The sequence below is a fragment of the Ipomoea triloba genome, chromosome 8 (assembly GCF_003576645.1).
Source record: "Ipomoea triloba cultivar NCNSP0323 chromosome 8, ASM357664v1".
Taxonomy (NCBI): domain Eukaryota; kingdom Viridiplantae; phylum Streptophyta; class Magnoliopsida; order Solanales; family Convolvulaceae; genus Ipomoea; species Ipomoea triloba.
The window spans coordinates 12,131,551-12,149,323 of NC_044923.1; positions in this window are offsets into that span (position 1 = coordinate 12,131,551).

The following is a 17,773-nucleotide window of genomic DNA, read 5'->3' on the forward strand; positions in this document are numbered from 1 at the left end:
TTGTCTGTTACAAGACACATTTCACCCATAGTGCATGCATATGCTACGAGTTTTCCCATTAAAAAAAAAAAAGTGAATGGTAAGGGGTTCACGCTCCCACTTTGAGAGATCATTAACTAAGGTCCAAGCAAAATAAAAGGTGAATATCATGCAAGCATACAAGAATTTTAAAACTCATTTGGTCAAAACAATTGCTTGGTAAAGAAGGGGTACTTCCCATGGATATTCAAAGAGAAAAACTTTTTATTTTTGGCACATGATTAACATTCTCCGTAGATAATGCGATTATTTTTGGCACATGATTAACATTCTCCGTAGATAATGCGAAAAATGACACACTCTCCAAAGATCAAATACACCCATAAGACAAGACCAATAAATCAATCAAGTAACAACACAATTTAAGCACAAGGTGCGTCCTTTCCACACTTTAAAACAAACATCGTCCTCGATGTTACCTTGAGGACTAAGCGGAATAAAGGAGCGCGGTCATTCAAAATCAGTCAAATCATTTCCACACTTTAGAAGTGTTTCCGGGGTTGTGGGGTATCAACAGCATAGCATTTTGCGGGTGCGAAGTAGCAAGTGCTTATCAAGTGTGCAAGGAACATGTACAACAACTCTAGAATTGAAAAACGGGGCATAAAAAGTAGAAGGGATAAGAGGTTTACAACCAAGTAAGCATTCTTTCATTTCCACACTTTAAGCTTACAACATATATTTAGCCTCCATTCTCCAAGCTACATGAAACAATGTTAGTGCAAGAAGACAACCAATTGAAGTGCAATGGCGTTGTGGAACTCCTTTTATTCACAATGAAAGTATCAAAACATAAATCCTAAAATGAAGCAAGTAATGTAACACCCCTAATTTTCAGGCTGAGATAAGCAATAACATAAAGCAGAGGCTAACAAATCTCAACGCTAAATTATATAAATGCGGAAGCGTTAACTAAACCACAGAAGGTGCTATGCCACATCCAGGTTAACTATCACCTAGATGCTAACGCAAAATCCAACATCCAACTCAAAATCCTCAAATGCGAAACACAATCTAAGCAAGTCAATACAAACATATTGTCTAAGGCACGCAGGCCCGAAAAGTCTAAACACCATCAACAATCTCTAAGCTAATCATAAAGGGAAAAGTAGTTCTACACCTAGCGCTCTCTCGTGCAAAATCTACTCCATACCTGGAAAACAGTTAGAAATATTAGCAAAGAAATGCTAAGTAATCCTCCACTCACACTCGTGAGAAATACAATAATATAGCATAGCTTTGTAAATAGATTTTACACACGCATATAGAATATATGCCAACGAAACTGTCCTTTGTTTAAAAACCAGATGACTCAACAACACTAGGCTGAATGAATCACAAACTAAGGACACCTCAACGAATTCAATACTGAATGAATCACAAACTAAGGACACCTCAACGAATTCAATATCAAGGAATGAATCCACAATACCACAGTTCCATAACAAGATACTCAACCACAACACAAGCTCAACTGAACAACACAAGTGAAACTAACCAATCAACAACCTCACATCACTCCCTTAGAGTGACACAATCCAAGAAATATAGAATAACCTCCAAACCAAACCACCCAACCGTAAGGTAAACAACATACCACAGAAGCATATAAGCCCAAACCACAAAGGCATAGAAGCCCAATCACAGAGGCATGAAAACCCAATCACAGAGGCATATATGCCCAAATCACAGAGGTATGAAAGCCCAATCGCAGAGGTATACAATGCCCAATCACAAGGTGTATAAGCCAAATCACACAGGCATATGATGCCCAAACATCATAGGCATAAGATGCCTAAACCACAAAGGTATACAATCCCCAAATAACTCCCTCCCATACCAATAGATACATGTAAAGTCGTAGCTCGAATAACCACTTTCCAAAGGGTATACAAGACTCTAGAAGCCAAAGAATTACTCAAAAGAGTTCAAGACCTCAACATATCGAACTCAAGTTCATTTCCAAGGGAAAATACTCATACAAGCAATACTCAGATTCAGAACATGTCAACAGGACATTTTTGGTCCCGGTTATAAAGATGTGAATCTAGAAGGGGGAGGGGGGGGGGGTTTGAATACACTTACAAGGAATTTTGAAAACTTTTCACAAGATCAAACCCTTGAGAGGATTGAACTTGATCAAAGATAAACGCAGCGGATAAGAAAGGTTATAGCAAATTTTAAGATCACTTTGCATGAAACTTTATCTTATGAAAATTAGGTTTGTGTGGCATGCAATGTAGTACGTAAAATAAAATAGAGAGAGAGAGAGAGAGAGAAGTTTTTATAGTGGTTCGACTGTTAACGAAGCTTACTCCACTCTTCTTCACAACTTGTGAAGGATTGCACTATTTTCCCCTTAATAGTAGAATATTTCCTCTACAACGTGTTCCTTTGATCACCAAGCCCGGCAGTCACGTCTCTTTAGGTTTTTCAACTTCTTCAAAGTTTACTCCGCTTCTTTCTACTTCTCCAAAGTAGAGATAGGTTGGAATGGTTGAGAGTGTTTCTCCAACTCGAGAATCTTGTGATTGATCTTCTTGATTCAACACTTGAGCTTCACAAGATCTCTTTCGTAAACTGGAGTGTGATTTATGAGCTTTTGAATATTTTTGCACACTGAGAGTATTTTGCTTGCTAATGCTTTTTTGCTTTTCCAACCTTGTCCAAATGAGAAGGAGCAAGGGTATTTATAGGTGTGAATTTTCAGATCCGTTGGAGGGAATTTGAAATTCAAATACCTATTAACCAGTGTGTAATATCTAATGGGTAATGGTGTAGTGTGTAGGGTGATGTGAAAATGGGTGTAAAGTCGAACCACGAGGATTGGAATTTATGACACGTAAGGAGTAATCACCTAGACTCTAGTCACCAAGGTATTGAAACCCGTAAGGATCCAAGCAAACCATTTTAAAGATTAAGGTATAACAACTAAGAAGTGTTTTTGGAATTTTGGATATAAGGGAAAACAAGATTAAACAAGGTTTAAATTCTATTGGAAAGGATGGGTTAGACTAGGTGTATTNTCTTTCGCTAAATGATTGCCGAGGCCCAATCCCTGGCACAATCTAGTCACCAAAGGTCCTAAGAATACAACTTGTACCTTTTGCCTAGTCTGGGATTGAAGCCACTTCTTCACTTGAGTTCTCATGTTCACATTCACTCTATTCTCCATACTCCACATATAAAAGAGATCTTGCCGATAGGTCTTATTCAGATTTATCTTTCTCCTTGAGAGATTTACAGCCAATGCTAACCTAATAGCTTTAAGGTAGTTGTTCGTGATGTGCTTGACTTCCAGGTTGCGTGAGTGATACAGTAGTCCATTTGTGATCTGGCCCCAATAATTTGCAGCATCTCTGTCAGTGTCAAAATCAAATTTAAAATCATTAAAGTAATGCATGGATACCTCAGCTTGGTTGTGAAATCCCAAAGCAACTGCAATGTCGTTAACAGATAAATGGTATTTATGGCCAAAGAGTGCGAATTGTATCTGATAGATACCTAGCATAGGCACTCGGTCGATGTTACTTAGCAAGCAGTCGGGCATAACTCTCGGACTGGCAGACCGTTCGGTTTCCTAGCACCCCTCCATAACCCCTAATAATTACCTTATTAATCACCATTAATTACTCGATTATTTCCCATTCAGCACCCATTTAATCCTATTATAACCTACCCATTATTATCCATAAATCCTAGTAAATTCACTATTAATTATCCATTTTCACTACTCAACGTCTACCACCTTTATACTATAAAACAAAGAAAGAAACGAGGAAGGGGGGGAGGAGTTTTCAACATGAGGAGAGGCTGACATTTTTTCTTGAGACTAGAAGACAGAAAAACAGCATATGTACAAGTATTCTATCAATAAAATGAGTGAGTTTTAGCTTGGCACCGCCCAAAAAGGCCTGTGGTTTTCACCCTTTCGGTTTCCACGTCAAAATACGGTGTCTACTCTTGCTTTTGTTTATTGTTCTTGTAATTTTCCGGTAGTGTTGGCCCACCGGCCGATCGCCTGAAGATCGGGAAACCATCACTGGCGCCGTCTGTGGGAACCGATACAAAAAGTCGTGTGCCTCTTTCAGTTCGATCATGAAGAAATTAACCGGCAGCATGGAGAATTTTCACTAAGGTCTTTGTAACTATTCATGACGCGTGCAAATGAAATTCATAGAGAAATGCTCCAACTGGTTGGGAAGAACGAAGCTGATGCGTTAAAGAAAGCTTTTGGGGAGATTCGGCCGGAGATTGAGTTGGGAGATCGCCACATGGATGCCCTCTTCATGTAGCTTTGCAATATTTGAATCTCGGAGCCTCAATGGGAAAATCTCCAACAACCAAGGTATTGTATATTTGCGTGGCAATAAGGGAAAAGGAAAATGAGAAACTTCAATTTTCAATGCCTAAAATTCATTGTTTTTATTCACATACATATGTACGTGATAAGGCAGAAGTTTGGGAAAGCATATTTGGTAATCATGAAATTTCCTCTTGCCTCCATGGAAAATATGGAGGTACATAGTACATGGTATAATAGTAAAAGGAGCGAGCAGTGATTAGTATCGTGTCAGACTGAGGGACTTGACTGAACCAGTCAAGAGTAGGCAATAGGAATATGATCGATCGGGATGAATTGTGAACCACCCTGCAAGACGGGTGATACCCTGAAATATGGGCAATAAACACCCTGAAAGATGGGTGAGACCCTGAAAGAGGGGTGATACCCTGAAATATGGGCAATAAACACCCTGAAAGACGGGTGAGACCCTGAAAGAGGGGTGATAAATGTTTTGGGAGACCTGTGAGAACAACCTTGAAAGATAGGTAAGAATGGTTTCAGAGGGGTAACACGAGAACGGTAGAAATATCGTTCGCGAACTGGTTCAACGGGAAGATTATTATGCTCGTTGGTAACTTCTATAAGTTTACATACATGAGCAATGTTTATATGGAAGTTCGGATATTTGACTATTGCAGTTACCATTTCCAAGCACATTTTACATATGGAATGAACATGCATATACGTGGATAAAGGCACGAGGTATGGAGAATTGAATGGGGAAGCATGTGAATTTTTCATTTTTTAAGGCACATTTTACACAGAGAAAATATTGGTTTTCAATTGCATGGCATTTTTAAAAGGAAAGGGATTTGATATTGGAGAAGATAGTCGACCAACAAGAGAAATTATCTCCACGCATGCTGCGAATGCAATTCTAACAAAGGGCTGTTGTTCTACAAAATTCGTCATCAAAATGGAGAACTCTGGCATCAAAGCCTCAAAGGCCTTGTCCCGAACGACTGAGGGACTGACCGAGCAGACTAGCCAGTCGGCCATAGAAATATGGTCGGCTAAAAACCACCCTGAAATACGGGTGAGAATACCACCCTGAAATACGGGTGAGAATTGCCCTGAAAGATGGGTAGGAATAACGAGATAACAATAACTTATTTATGCCATGAACATAGTCAAAGCATGCTTCGTACTTCTGTAAATTGCGAAGGGAAGAGAGAAGTGTATATTAGGCAAAATTGTGAGTAATGAAGATTCAACAATATCCGTAGCAACCGTGAATGATTGAGCAGCTTCTTTATACCTCCCAAGAACCTGTAATAATTTTTATTTTCGGAAAATCGCTTCCAAGGACACACTTGCAACATGTATGGACAGTGGTTGTGAAACATAATTTGGTGACCGCCTCCTATGAGGTTGTGCTCTTGAAACATAATTTGGTGACCGCCTCCTATGAGGTTGTGCTCTTTGGGCAAGCATGACTTTCACCTTAGGAGTTACTGCAGAAATATCTATTATTTCAAAAACATGTAGAGCGGCTTAGTCTGCTACACATGGAGACAGGGCGTACGTACCATATTTCCTGGTGTTGAGACAGCCTGTTGATGGCTGAGGGACTCAGCCAAACAAATACCAGCAGGTCCGATAGACATGATCTGTCAGAAGTAATGAGGTAGTCGGCTGGTGTGTGCGGTGGCAGAAGGACTGACTGCTTGTAGCGGCTCCCAAAAATTACTAGTGCGCTATGTGGATAGTGTCATTCCTATGTTCGAATTGACTCCCAGCTCCGGCGACTTTCGGGTATGAAAAAAATATTCTCCTATCTTTTATCATCACAAATACTACGTGTACAAACTGCATGCGAAGCACCCCAAGCGCCGACCGACTGTGCCGGGGAGGCGGAGTTTATCAAGAAACAAAATTATCCTAAAAAAGGGGCCTATTTTCCCGTAGTTGGCGAGAAAGTAGTCAGACGTTGAGTAGTAATCCAAGCCATTCTTATGAATTTTCCTTATATGGATATGTCTATGCATGCAAATGGAATTTTTTTTATGTTTCACTCCAAAAGTTAAAAAACGCTATGAAAATCATCCTGAAAAATGGGTAAGAACTACCCTGAAAGAGAGGTGAGAATATATTGCCCTTGAAAGCAAGTGAGAGCAGGAGTCGATTCGCTAGAAGCAAGGGAGTAGTCGGCCATTCGGCCATAAAAATATGGTAGGTCGATGGCGATTGATGGAAGGACAGCCAGCTGTAAAAATATGGTCATTGAATTTTCACAAGGGTATATTTTAAGATCACATGGAGATTTTGGCATAAAAAATATGATTGGAAGAAATGTGTAGCGCCTGAGCAGCTTTGATATCCAAGGGATGGTCCGGACCTCCGTGATAGCACTGGGCTAGGTGTTCGGCGGTAAAAGCAGAGAATTTTGGGAGGCAGTCTGGCAATCAAGAGGCAAGGGAGCACAAAAGGGAATATAATCATGGAAAAACCTTTTTCACACAAGTAAGGAAAAATTTAATTACCAGTATGTGTAAATAGAAATTCTTTGGCTACATGCAAAATTTGGACATATATGAAAAATATATGTAAGATTCAAGTGGATTGATGAGGGATAGTGGGTCGCCTTGGCTTGTGGAAAGAAAAATATTTTCTCAGGATTTATTGATACAAGGTATGGTTTGCATGTGTCGAGTTATATAGTATCGACTGGGGCAGTAAGCTAATCTTATGAAGTATTTTTGAAACATTTCTTTCCTAACGTGGATATGCTTATGCATGGAAAATGTCAAAGCTATAAATAATGGAGGTGAAACACATGTGCTAGTTAGAAGGAAATCATAGCTTTATTACAGCTACAAATTGCAAATTGAAGTTTTGATATTCTCCAGAGATACGTATAAGAGAGATGGATTTAAATAAAGTACATATATATATACGTGGGATAAGGTGAGGAAAATCCAAAATATTAAAGGGGAATGGGAGCAAATAAAATTGAGTACTTCTTGGAGCTTGGAAACTCTCACGTGAAGATTCAAGGAGAAATATGCAAGACTTGAAAGTGGCAGACTGATCTGCATGTTTGCGGAGTATATTTTGGATTTAGAATTTCAAAATCGGTGTGCACAAGTGTTGGAATTTCATAGATGGCAGAGTACAAATTGGAAGCAAAACTTTGATGAAAAAGTTTTGGCATGAGAGAAAACGACAGCATGGAGAAGTCAATCTTATTTATTATTTTTCAATGTACAATTATTGTATATTATTTTTTGTACCTGTAGTGAAAATAAATTGTAAAAGGGTCAATCAAGTAGCCGGTCGAGCCGAGATTGACTCGGGTGGTCTACCAGCCCTCTAATTGGTACGATTGAGTTTCGGTTTAACCAACCCTTTAAATGGTTTGAGTAAAATCTGGGGACTGATTAGGGGTTTGTGATACCTAGTCAGATCCTAAAAAGCGATCTATGATTGTTTACGGATAAGTAAGTGAGGCAATCCAACTGCCCTATTGAGATGCTAAGTTGAAATAACTTAGTTGAGTCCTAAGTGATCTATGATCACCGTTGGACAAATGAGTTTAGCAGTCTGCCTGCCTTTGAGTTGGGTTGAGATAGCCTAAAGTTCTAATGATCTTCGGATCGCCTTTGAGTGTGGCAGTCTGCCTGCCTTTGAGTTGGGTTGAGATAACCCAAAGTTCTAATGATCTTCGGATCGCCTTTGAGTTGGGTTGAGATAACCCAAAGTTCTAATGATCTTCGGATCGCCTTTGAGTTGGGTTGAGATAACCCAAAGTTCTAATGATCTTCGGATCGCCTTTGAGTTGGGTTGACATAATCCAAAGTTCTAATGATCTTCGGATCGCCTTTGAGTTGGGTTGAGATAACCCAAAGTTCTAATGATCTTCGGATCGCCTTTGAGTTGGGTTGAGATGACCCAAAGTTCTAATGATCTTCGGATCGCCTTTGAGTTGGGTTGACATAATCCAAAGTTCTAATGATCTTCGGATCGCCTTCGAGTTTGGCAGTCTATCTGCCTTTGCTTACAAATGAGTAATGAGGCAGCCTAACTACATGAGCATGAGATTGATTGCTTATAATGAGTAACTGAGGCAGTCTAATTGCATGAGCATGAGATTGATTGCTCTAGAGACTGAGGGACTCGGAACCGTGCCTCCCTGAAAAGGGAGTGCAAAAAGAAGTTATAAGGTCGATGTGTTTTGGTTGGGCCGGAGTCCTAAAAAAGGAGTCGGCACTCGGTCAACCGTGCCTCCTTGAAAAAAGGAGTGTGAAAAAGGGGCTATAAGGTAGTTTTGGTTGGACCGGAGTCCTGAAAAAGGAGTCGGCACTCGGTCAACCGTGCCTCCTTGAAAAAGGAGTGTGAAAAAGGGGCTATAAGGCAGTTGTTGTTTTGGTTGGACCGGAGTCCTGAAAAAGGAGTCGGCACTCGGTCAACCGTGCCTCCTTGAAAAAGGAGTGTGAAAAGGGGGCTATAAGGCAGTTGTTGTTTTGGTTGGACCGGAGTCCTGAAAAAGGAGTTGGCACTCGCTCAACCGTGCCTCCTTGAAAAAGGAGTGTGAAAAAGGGGCTATAAGGCAGTTGTTGTTTTGGTTGGACCGGAGTCCTGAAAAAGGAGTCGGCACTCGGTTAACCGTGCCTCCTTGAAAAAGGAGGGTGAAAAAGGGGCTATAAGGCAGTTGTTGTTTTGGTTGGACCGGAGTCCTGAAAAAGGAGTCGGCACTCGGTCAACCGTGCCTCCTTGAAAAAGGAGTGTGAAAAGGGGGCTATAAGGCAGTTGTTGTTTTGGTTGGACCGAAGTCCTGAAAAAGGAGTCGGCACTCGGTTAACCGTGCCTCCTTGAAAAAGGAGTGTGAAAAAGGGGCTATAAGGTAGTTGTTGTTTTGGTTGGACCGGAGTCCTGAAAAAGGAGTCGGCACTCGGTCAACCGTGCCTCCTTGAAAAAGGAGTGTGAAAAAGAAGTTATAAGGTTGGTGTTCTGGTTAGGCCGGGGTCCTAAAAATGGAGTCGGCACTCGGTCAACCGTGCCTCCTTGAAAAAGGAGTGTGAAAAAGGGGCTATAAGGCAGTTGTTGTTTTGGTTGGACCGGAGTCCTGAAAAAGGAGTTGGCACTCGGTCAACCGTGCCTCCTTGAAAAAGGAGTGTGAAAAAGAAGTTATAAGGTTGGTGTTCTGGTTAGGCCGGGGTCCTAAAAATGGAGTCGGCACTCGGTCAACCGTGCTTCCTTGAAAAAAGGAGTGTGAAAAGGGGGCTATAAGGCAGTTGTTGTTTTGGTTAGACTGGAGTCCTGAAAAAGGAGTCGGCACTCGGTCAACCGTGCCTCCTTGAAAAAGGAGTGTGAAAAAGAGGCTATAAGGCAGTTGTTGTTTTGGTTGGACCGGAGTCTTGAAAAAGGAGTCGGCACTCGGTCAACCGTGCCTCCTTGAAAAAAGAAGTGTGAAAAAGGGGCTATAAGGCAGTTGTTGTTTTGGTTAGACTGGAGTCCTGAAAAAGGAGTCGGCACTCGGTCAACCGTGCCTCCTTGAAAAAGGAGTGTGAAAAAGAAGTTATAAGGTTGGTGTTCTGGTTAGGCCGGGGTCCTAAAAATGGAGTCGGCACTCGGTCAACCGTGCCTCCTTGAAAAAGGAGTGTGAAAAAGAGGCTATAAGGCAGTTGTTGTTTTGGTTGGACCGGAGTCCTGAAAAAGGAGTCGGCACTCGGTCAATCGTGCCTCCTTGAAAAAAGAAGTGTAAAAAAAAGGGCTATAAGGCAGTTGTTGTTTTGGTTGGACCGGAGTCCTGAAAAAGGAGTCGGCACTCGGTCAACCGTGCTTCCTTGAAAAAAGGAGTGTGAAAAATACGAAGTCATACAACGGTAGTCGGTATTAGTTGGCTAAAAGCTTGTTTAAGGAGTCGGCAAATTTTTTTTCGGAAGGCAGCTATTGAGTTGATTTTGAGGCGAAACGATATACTTTTCCGTGCCATACTTCGCGAGACACAGAAAAGTGAGGGACTGATGATAGATACCTAGCATAGGCACTCGGTCGATGTTACTTAGCAAGCAGTCGGGCATAACTCTCGGACTAGCAGACCGTTCGGTTTCCTAGCACCCCTCCATAACCCCTAATAATTACCTTATTAATCACCATTAATTACTCAATTATTTCCCATTCAGCACCCATTTAATCCTATTATAACCTACCCATTATTATCCATAAATCCTAGTAAATTCACTATTAATTATCCATTTTCACTACTCAACGTCTACCACCTTTATACTATAAAACAAAGAAAGAAACGAGGAAGGGGGGGAGGAGTTTTCAACATGAGGAAAGGCTGACATTTTTTCTTGAGACTAGAAGACAGAAAAACAACATATGTACAAGTATTCTATCAATAAAATGAGTGAGTTTTGGCTTGGAACCGCCCAAAAAGGCCCGTGGTTTTCACCCTTTCGGTTTCCACGTCAAAATACGGTGTCTACTCTTGCTTTTGTTTATTGTTCCTGTAATTTTCCGGTAGTGTTGGCCCGCCGGCCGATCGCCTGAAGATCGGGAAACCATCAGTATCGATTGCCTTGCATTGTTGGCCTCACGCCTAATATCAAGTGTGGCTATGAACTCGTTGGTTATGGGGGGATATGTTGGACCCCTCCATTCGAAAAGTCTCCCTAACTGAGGATGTTGAAGCAATCGGTACACCTCATCTTCGCATCCGAATTCATGTTGAAGCAATCGGTACACCTCATCTTCGCATCCGAATTCACGCAATATGTTTGGATCAAAGAACCTCCCTCAGCTTAAATGTTTTCTTTGGTAAACATCCACTAATGCTCGCTCCGCTGGTGACAAATTCCTTAAGGGGCTTTGTAATGCTCGCTCCGCTGGTGACAAATTCCTTAAGGGGCTTTGTACCCAATTCTTCCGGAACGACTTGTCGTGGAATCTCCTTCGGTTGTTGACGTTTAGAGGGTTGTACTCTTGTTCGTTGCCTACTAGATCCTGCATCATCATGTTTACTTTCCTTTGCAAGCTCTTTAGTTCGACCCGTCCTATAAAATTTCAACAATTACCAATAATGCATAAAAACAATTGGTTAGTTGCAAATACCAGCCAAGGTCCCTCGAGTTTGATGGTTTCGCCAACTATAGTCCTAAACTTTGATTTTGAATTTCATAGTCCTCCAAATTACAATTTTTTACCTTCTGCAGTCCTCCCGTTACAATGAGTCGTTTGCACCGTGATTTTCAGGGGTAAAATGGTAATCTTAATGAACCATGAGTTGCAGAAAAGATTAAAACGTTATTCTTTAACGCTCCTTGGAAATCATTTTAATGCACCAACTTTGGTAAATATATTTTCTATGATCTAAATTAAAAAAAAAATGCACACACTTGCAAGTAAGAAAGGGAAAGACAGCACATCTGTTAAAGAATAAAAGAGAGAATTGCAGCATGCAGTGATAGAAGAATATCAAAGAACTGTATCTTCACAGAATACCTAAAGAGGTTTACGATCTAAATTGAAAAATATTATTCAAAATTGTGACCAATGATCATTGGCTCCAAAAACTTAAAACTGCAAGAAGAGCTCAATATCAGATTAGATGCAAAAAATGAACCTAGCTAATTTGGTCAATCAAATGTCAAAAATTCATAAACTAATTGACGAACCCTTCTTCACCCAGTCCATCAAAATCTACTACTAAGAAATCATAATCAACAATGGGTATCTCCAAACAACAAGAAGAAGAAGCAAAAGTGGTATCTTGAACAGAAAACCTGGCATTCATATTCTCAAAATAAGTTTCCATAGAAGGATTCAAAGCCATATCCCCACTCTCAGTAGTTTCCTGCGGAGTAGAATCCCGCGGCAATCGCAAGTCCCGTCTCCATGGAAGAATTGCCCAATCGCAAGTCCCGTATCCTACCCCGCTGGAGAATCTAAGCCCGTCGCGTCTTCGCCGGCAGTTGAAGATGTATCTCTGGTGAATATTTCTTCTTCTTCTTCTGGCACTGTTTCCGCCGTCGTCAATGAAGCGGCGGCGAAATTAGGGTCGGCGACGCACCCGGCGTCGGAGGGAGGGAAGTGAGTGGTAGCATATCCTTATGCGAAGAAGCTTTCAAAGGATTTGGGAGTTGCCTTGAGAGGACTTTCCGGGAGTGGGCCTAGCAGAAGGATTGTTGCTAAGGATGTTGAAGCATCTGCAGTCGCTGCCGTTTTTGCTGCCGTGAGTGGCGGCGCCGGCAGTAGAGTTAGGGAAGACTGTGGAGTTCACTACTATGCACAACAGAATAATTGATTAGAGAAAGATAGCCAACCTTCAATAACAGTATTGAAGTTTAGCACAATATTCAACCGTAAAAGCTCAGTGGAGCGGACAATCGAGAGGGTAAAACCTGCAGTGTTCCGACGAAGGGGTATTTTTAAGGGGAAAACTCCTCTTCTACTGCGTCAGCGCCAAATAAACTAAGCAAAAGTATTATTTTACCCCTGAAAATCACGGTGCAAATAGCTCCTTGTAACGGGAGGACCGTAAGAAGGTCAAAAATTATAATTCGGAGGACTATGAAATTCAAAATCAAAGTTTAGGACTATAGCTGGCGAAACCATCAAACTTGAGGGACCTTGGCTGGTATTAACTCCTTCCAATATCACACTAATAATTTTTGCCTAAATTTGTTGTCAAAAATTATGAAATTTTGAAAATAGGGGTTGGGATTTTTGAAAATTTCGTCATAGTTTCCCCTCTTTTTGGATCAATTCTCATCATGAAAATGTCAACAATAAAGTTCCAATATCACACACATGCTCAATTTCAAGATGTAGCAATTCAATTCAAAAGTCAACAATGTCAATATAGAAGTCAATAATTCCAAAAAGTCAACTTCATCTTCTTCCCCAATTCAAGAGTTAGGGTTAAAGAATGAAAATGCAATTCAACAATGTAGCATGTGTAATATCAAATTGATGGTATATAAATGTTCTATAACAAGTTTCCACATCAATTCAAGCATCAATTTCATCATAACATTAAGATATCAAGCAAACCCATTTGAATTTTCATGGTGTTCACACTAGAGTTCAATTGAATTCAATCTACCAATTTAATCATAAATAATGGAAGAAAGCAATGAAATAAAGTTCTATGATGCTTTTCTAACCATTATCAACAATCAAATCACACAAAATATTGCAAAATAATGCAAAATAATGTAGGATAGAATTTCATGAATATAATCTTCAAAACTAAAAAACAACCATTGGAATAGCTTCAAGAAGATGTTTTTACCTTGTGGTGATGTTCTAGCCTTTGTTTTGATCAAGAAAGGTGAAAAATAATCAACTTTTACTCAAACCTTGCTTAGGACTAGTGTTTTGGCGTGGAGGAGGAGAAGAAAATTGTGTTTGGGGGTGAAACATTCGTGGTTCGGCCGAGCATACTTGTTTACGCCACTTTGCTTCGTTTACGCGTCCTTCACGCGTGACTGGGCGCATGGATGGATACTGGAATCCATCCACGTGTCCTTCATGCGTCAATGACACGTGGACAGTCCAGTCCAGTATTTCCCTCCGGTTTTCGGTTTTTCCTTTCGCCTTTTGTTCAATTTTGGCTCTCCTATAGCATTTTTCGACCATTAACCCTATAAATTAGTCTCCCAAAAACATATACCAACGAGAATACTAATAAAGCATTAAAAACAAAACATAAAAACAACGTAAATTAATTATTAAAACCTTGGGTTGCCTCCCAAGCAGCGCCACGTTTTATGTCTCTGGCTAGACGCAACGTGTCTCCTTCTAACTCAACCATATTTCTTTGTCGTGGTTTGAAAACATTTTGGAACCCATGTGTTCTTCCAAATTAACTTTTCATTCTTCCATCTCGGTTTGGTCTTGGTTTTTGCTTTGACCATGGCTTTCAACTCTTCATCTTTCTTTTCAACTCTTTCCTTTTCTTTTTTTCTCGGTTTGTTCATCAAATCTCAAGGCAATTTCTCCCGTGCTCACATCAATTCGAGCATGGCATGTAGCTTAAAATGGTCTTCCAACTGTGCTCACATCAATTCGAGCATGGCATGTAGCTTAAAATGGTCTTCCAAGGATTAAAGAGCCAAAGGGCTCATCCCTTCACATTTCACAAACAATAAAGTCGACTGACACTAAAAATTCTCCTACTTTCACAAGCACGTCCTCCGCTAGACCTTTTGGATACCGCGTGGTTCCGTCGGCTAGGCGAAGTGTAAGCCTTGTCGGCTTTAAACTAGGTAAGTTTAATTGTTCAAACAGACTAGAGGGCATTAAAATGATTGAAGCTCCAAGATCGGCGAGAGCATTTGGAAAGTCCATGTTCTTAACGGAAAGAGGAACTACCAAAGATCCCGGGTCACCCTTATTTATGGGGTAACCCATAGTCATAAAAGCCGAAATCTCTTTGCTTAAACAAGCATAATCATCATAAGCTTCATTTCCAAATAATTCACGACATTTTTTATCATTGAAATTTTTTTGCATAAAAGCATTAAATGTACATTTTCTTGCCCTATCTTTTCATTTTGAGGTTTTGGATTCGTGCTTTTGCAACACGTCCTCCTTAGCTTGATCACAAGAGGTGATCTCCTCGTTCTTTCCTTCTTTATGGTCACAAGAGGTGATATTTCCTTCTTCTTTCTTCATTGGAATTTCACAAGAAGCATTTTCGATGTTCTTCTCAAGGCTTGGACTACAAGAGGTAGTCTTCTCTACTTCCTTCTTCATTCTTCATTTCTCCCAATTGCATATTCCACAAATTACATCCATTGGACCGCATTCATTATGTTTCTCTTCAATTGCTTCCACAGCATTGACTCTTTCCTTAGGATTATTCTCCGTATTGCTTGAAAGTTGCCCGTAATGCCTTTCGGACATCATTTTAAACATCTGGGATATTTGGTTTTCTATTGTCTTAAGAGTAGCCTTCGATTCCTGTCTTAAGTTTGAAATTTCTTATCTAATCTCCTGAGTAATCTCCTGCTTAAGATTGGCTCTATCGTTTTTCAATTCCATGATAGTTCTTGTGAGTCTTTCGTCGACCTCTCTTATGTCGTCCCTTCTTTGTTGTGCATAATCCAACTGAGAATTATAATTAGGCTTGTAATGAGTCATCTGGCCCCCATTCCCTTGAGTTGGGTCATAAGTAAGTCTACCCTTCTCGTTCTGCCCGTAGATGGGTTTATTGCCATAATTAAAATGTGCTCTTGTTTAACCATGACAGTTATATGTGGCAGTTTCGCGAGTTAGTAATCCTAATGGACTCAAAATCTTAATTTGTGATGAACGTAAGGGCTTATTAAACTGTACTCAGAATGTGGTGTACAAAGAAATTTAGGGACCTTGGCTGGTATTAACTCCTTCCAATATCACACTAATAATTTTTGCCTAAATTTGTTGTCAAAAATTATGAAATTTTGAAAATAGGGGTTGGGATTTTTGAAAATTTCGTCATAGTTTCCCCTCTTTTTGGATCAATTCTCATCATGAAAATGTCAACAATAAAGTTCCAATATCACACACATGCTCAATTTCAAGATGTAGCAATTCAATTCAAAAGTCAACAATGTCAATATAGAAGTCAATAATTCCAAAAAGTCAACTTCATCTTCTTCCCCAATTCAAGAGTTAGGGTTAAAGTCAACTTCATCTTCTTCCCCAATTCAAGAGTTAGGGTTAAAGAATGAAAATGCAATTCAACAATGTAGCATGTGTAATATCAAATTGATGGTATATAAATGTTCTATAACAAGTTTCCACATCAATTCAAGCATCAATTTCATCATAACATTAAGATATCAAGCAAACCCATTTGAATTTTCATGGTGTTCACACTAGAGTTCAATTGAATTCAATCTACCAATTTAATCATAAATAATGGAAGAAAGCAATGAAATAAAGTTCTATGATGCTTTTCTAACCATTATCAACAATCAAATCACACAAAATATTGCAAAATAATGCAAAATAATGTAGGATAGAATTTCATGAATATAATCTTCAAAACTAAAAAACAACCATTGGAATAGCTTCAAGAAGATGTTTTTACCTTGTGGTGATGTTCTAGCCTTTGTTTTGATCAAGAAAGGTGAAAAATAATCAACTTTTACTCAAACCTTGCTTAGGACTAGTGTTTTGGCGTGGAGGAGGAGAAGAAAATTGTGTTTGGGGGTGAAACATTCGTGGTTCGGCCGAGCATACTTGTTTACGCCACTTTGCTTCGTTTACGCGTCCTTCACGCGTGACTGGGCGCATGGATGGATACTGGAATCCATCCACGTGTCCTTCATGCGTCAATGACACGTGGACAGTCCAGTCCAGTATTTCCCTCCGGTTTTCGGTTTTTCCTTTCGCCTTTTGTTCAATTTTGGCTCTCCTATAGCATTTTTCGACCATTAACCCTATAAATTAGTCTCCCAAAAACATATACCAACGAGAATACTAATAAAGCATTAAAAACAAAACATAAAAACAACGTAAATTAATTATTAAAACCTTGGGTTGCCTCCCAAGCAGCGCCACGTTTTATGTCTCTGGCTAGACGCAACGTGTCTCCTTCTAACTCAACCATATTTCTTTGTCGTGGTTTGAAAACATTTTGGAACCCATGTGTTCTTCCAAATTAACTTTTCATTCTTCCATCTCGGTTTGGTCTTGGTTTTTGCTTTGACCATGGCTTTCAACTCTTCATCTTTCTTTTCAACTCTTTCCTTTTCTTTTTTTCTCGGTTTGTTCATCAAATCTCAAGGCAATTTCTCCCGTGCTCACATCAATTCGAGCATGGCATGTAGCTTAAAATGGTCTTCCAACTGTGCTCACATCAATTCGAGCATGGCATGTAGCTTAAAATGGTCTTCCAAGGATTAAAGAGCCAAAGGGCTCATCCCTTCACATTTCACAAACAATAAAGTCGACTGACACTAAAAATTCTCCTACTTTCACAAGCACGTCCTCCGCTAGACCTTTTGGATACCGCGTGGTTCCGTCGGCTAGGCGAAGTGTAAGCCTTGTCGGCTTTAAACTAGGTAAGTTTAATTNCTTTCTTTTCAACTCTTTCCTTTTCTTTTTTTCTCGGTTTGTCCATCAAATCTCAAGGCAATTTCTCCCGTGCTCACATCAATTCGAGCATGGCATGTAGCTTAAAATGGTCTTCCAACCGTGCTCACATCAATTCGAGCATGGCATGTAGCTTAAAATGGTCTTCCAAGGATTAAAGAGCCAAAGGGCTCATCCCTTCACATTTCACAAACAATAAAGTCGACTGACACTAAAAATTCTCCTACTTTCACAAGCACGTCCTCCGCTAGACCTTTTGGATACCGCGTGGTTCCGTCGGCTAGGCGAAGTGTAAGCCTTGTCGGCTTTAAACTAGGTAAGTTTAATTGTTCAAACAGACTAGAGGGCATTAAA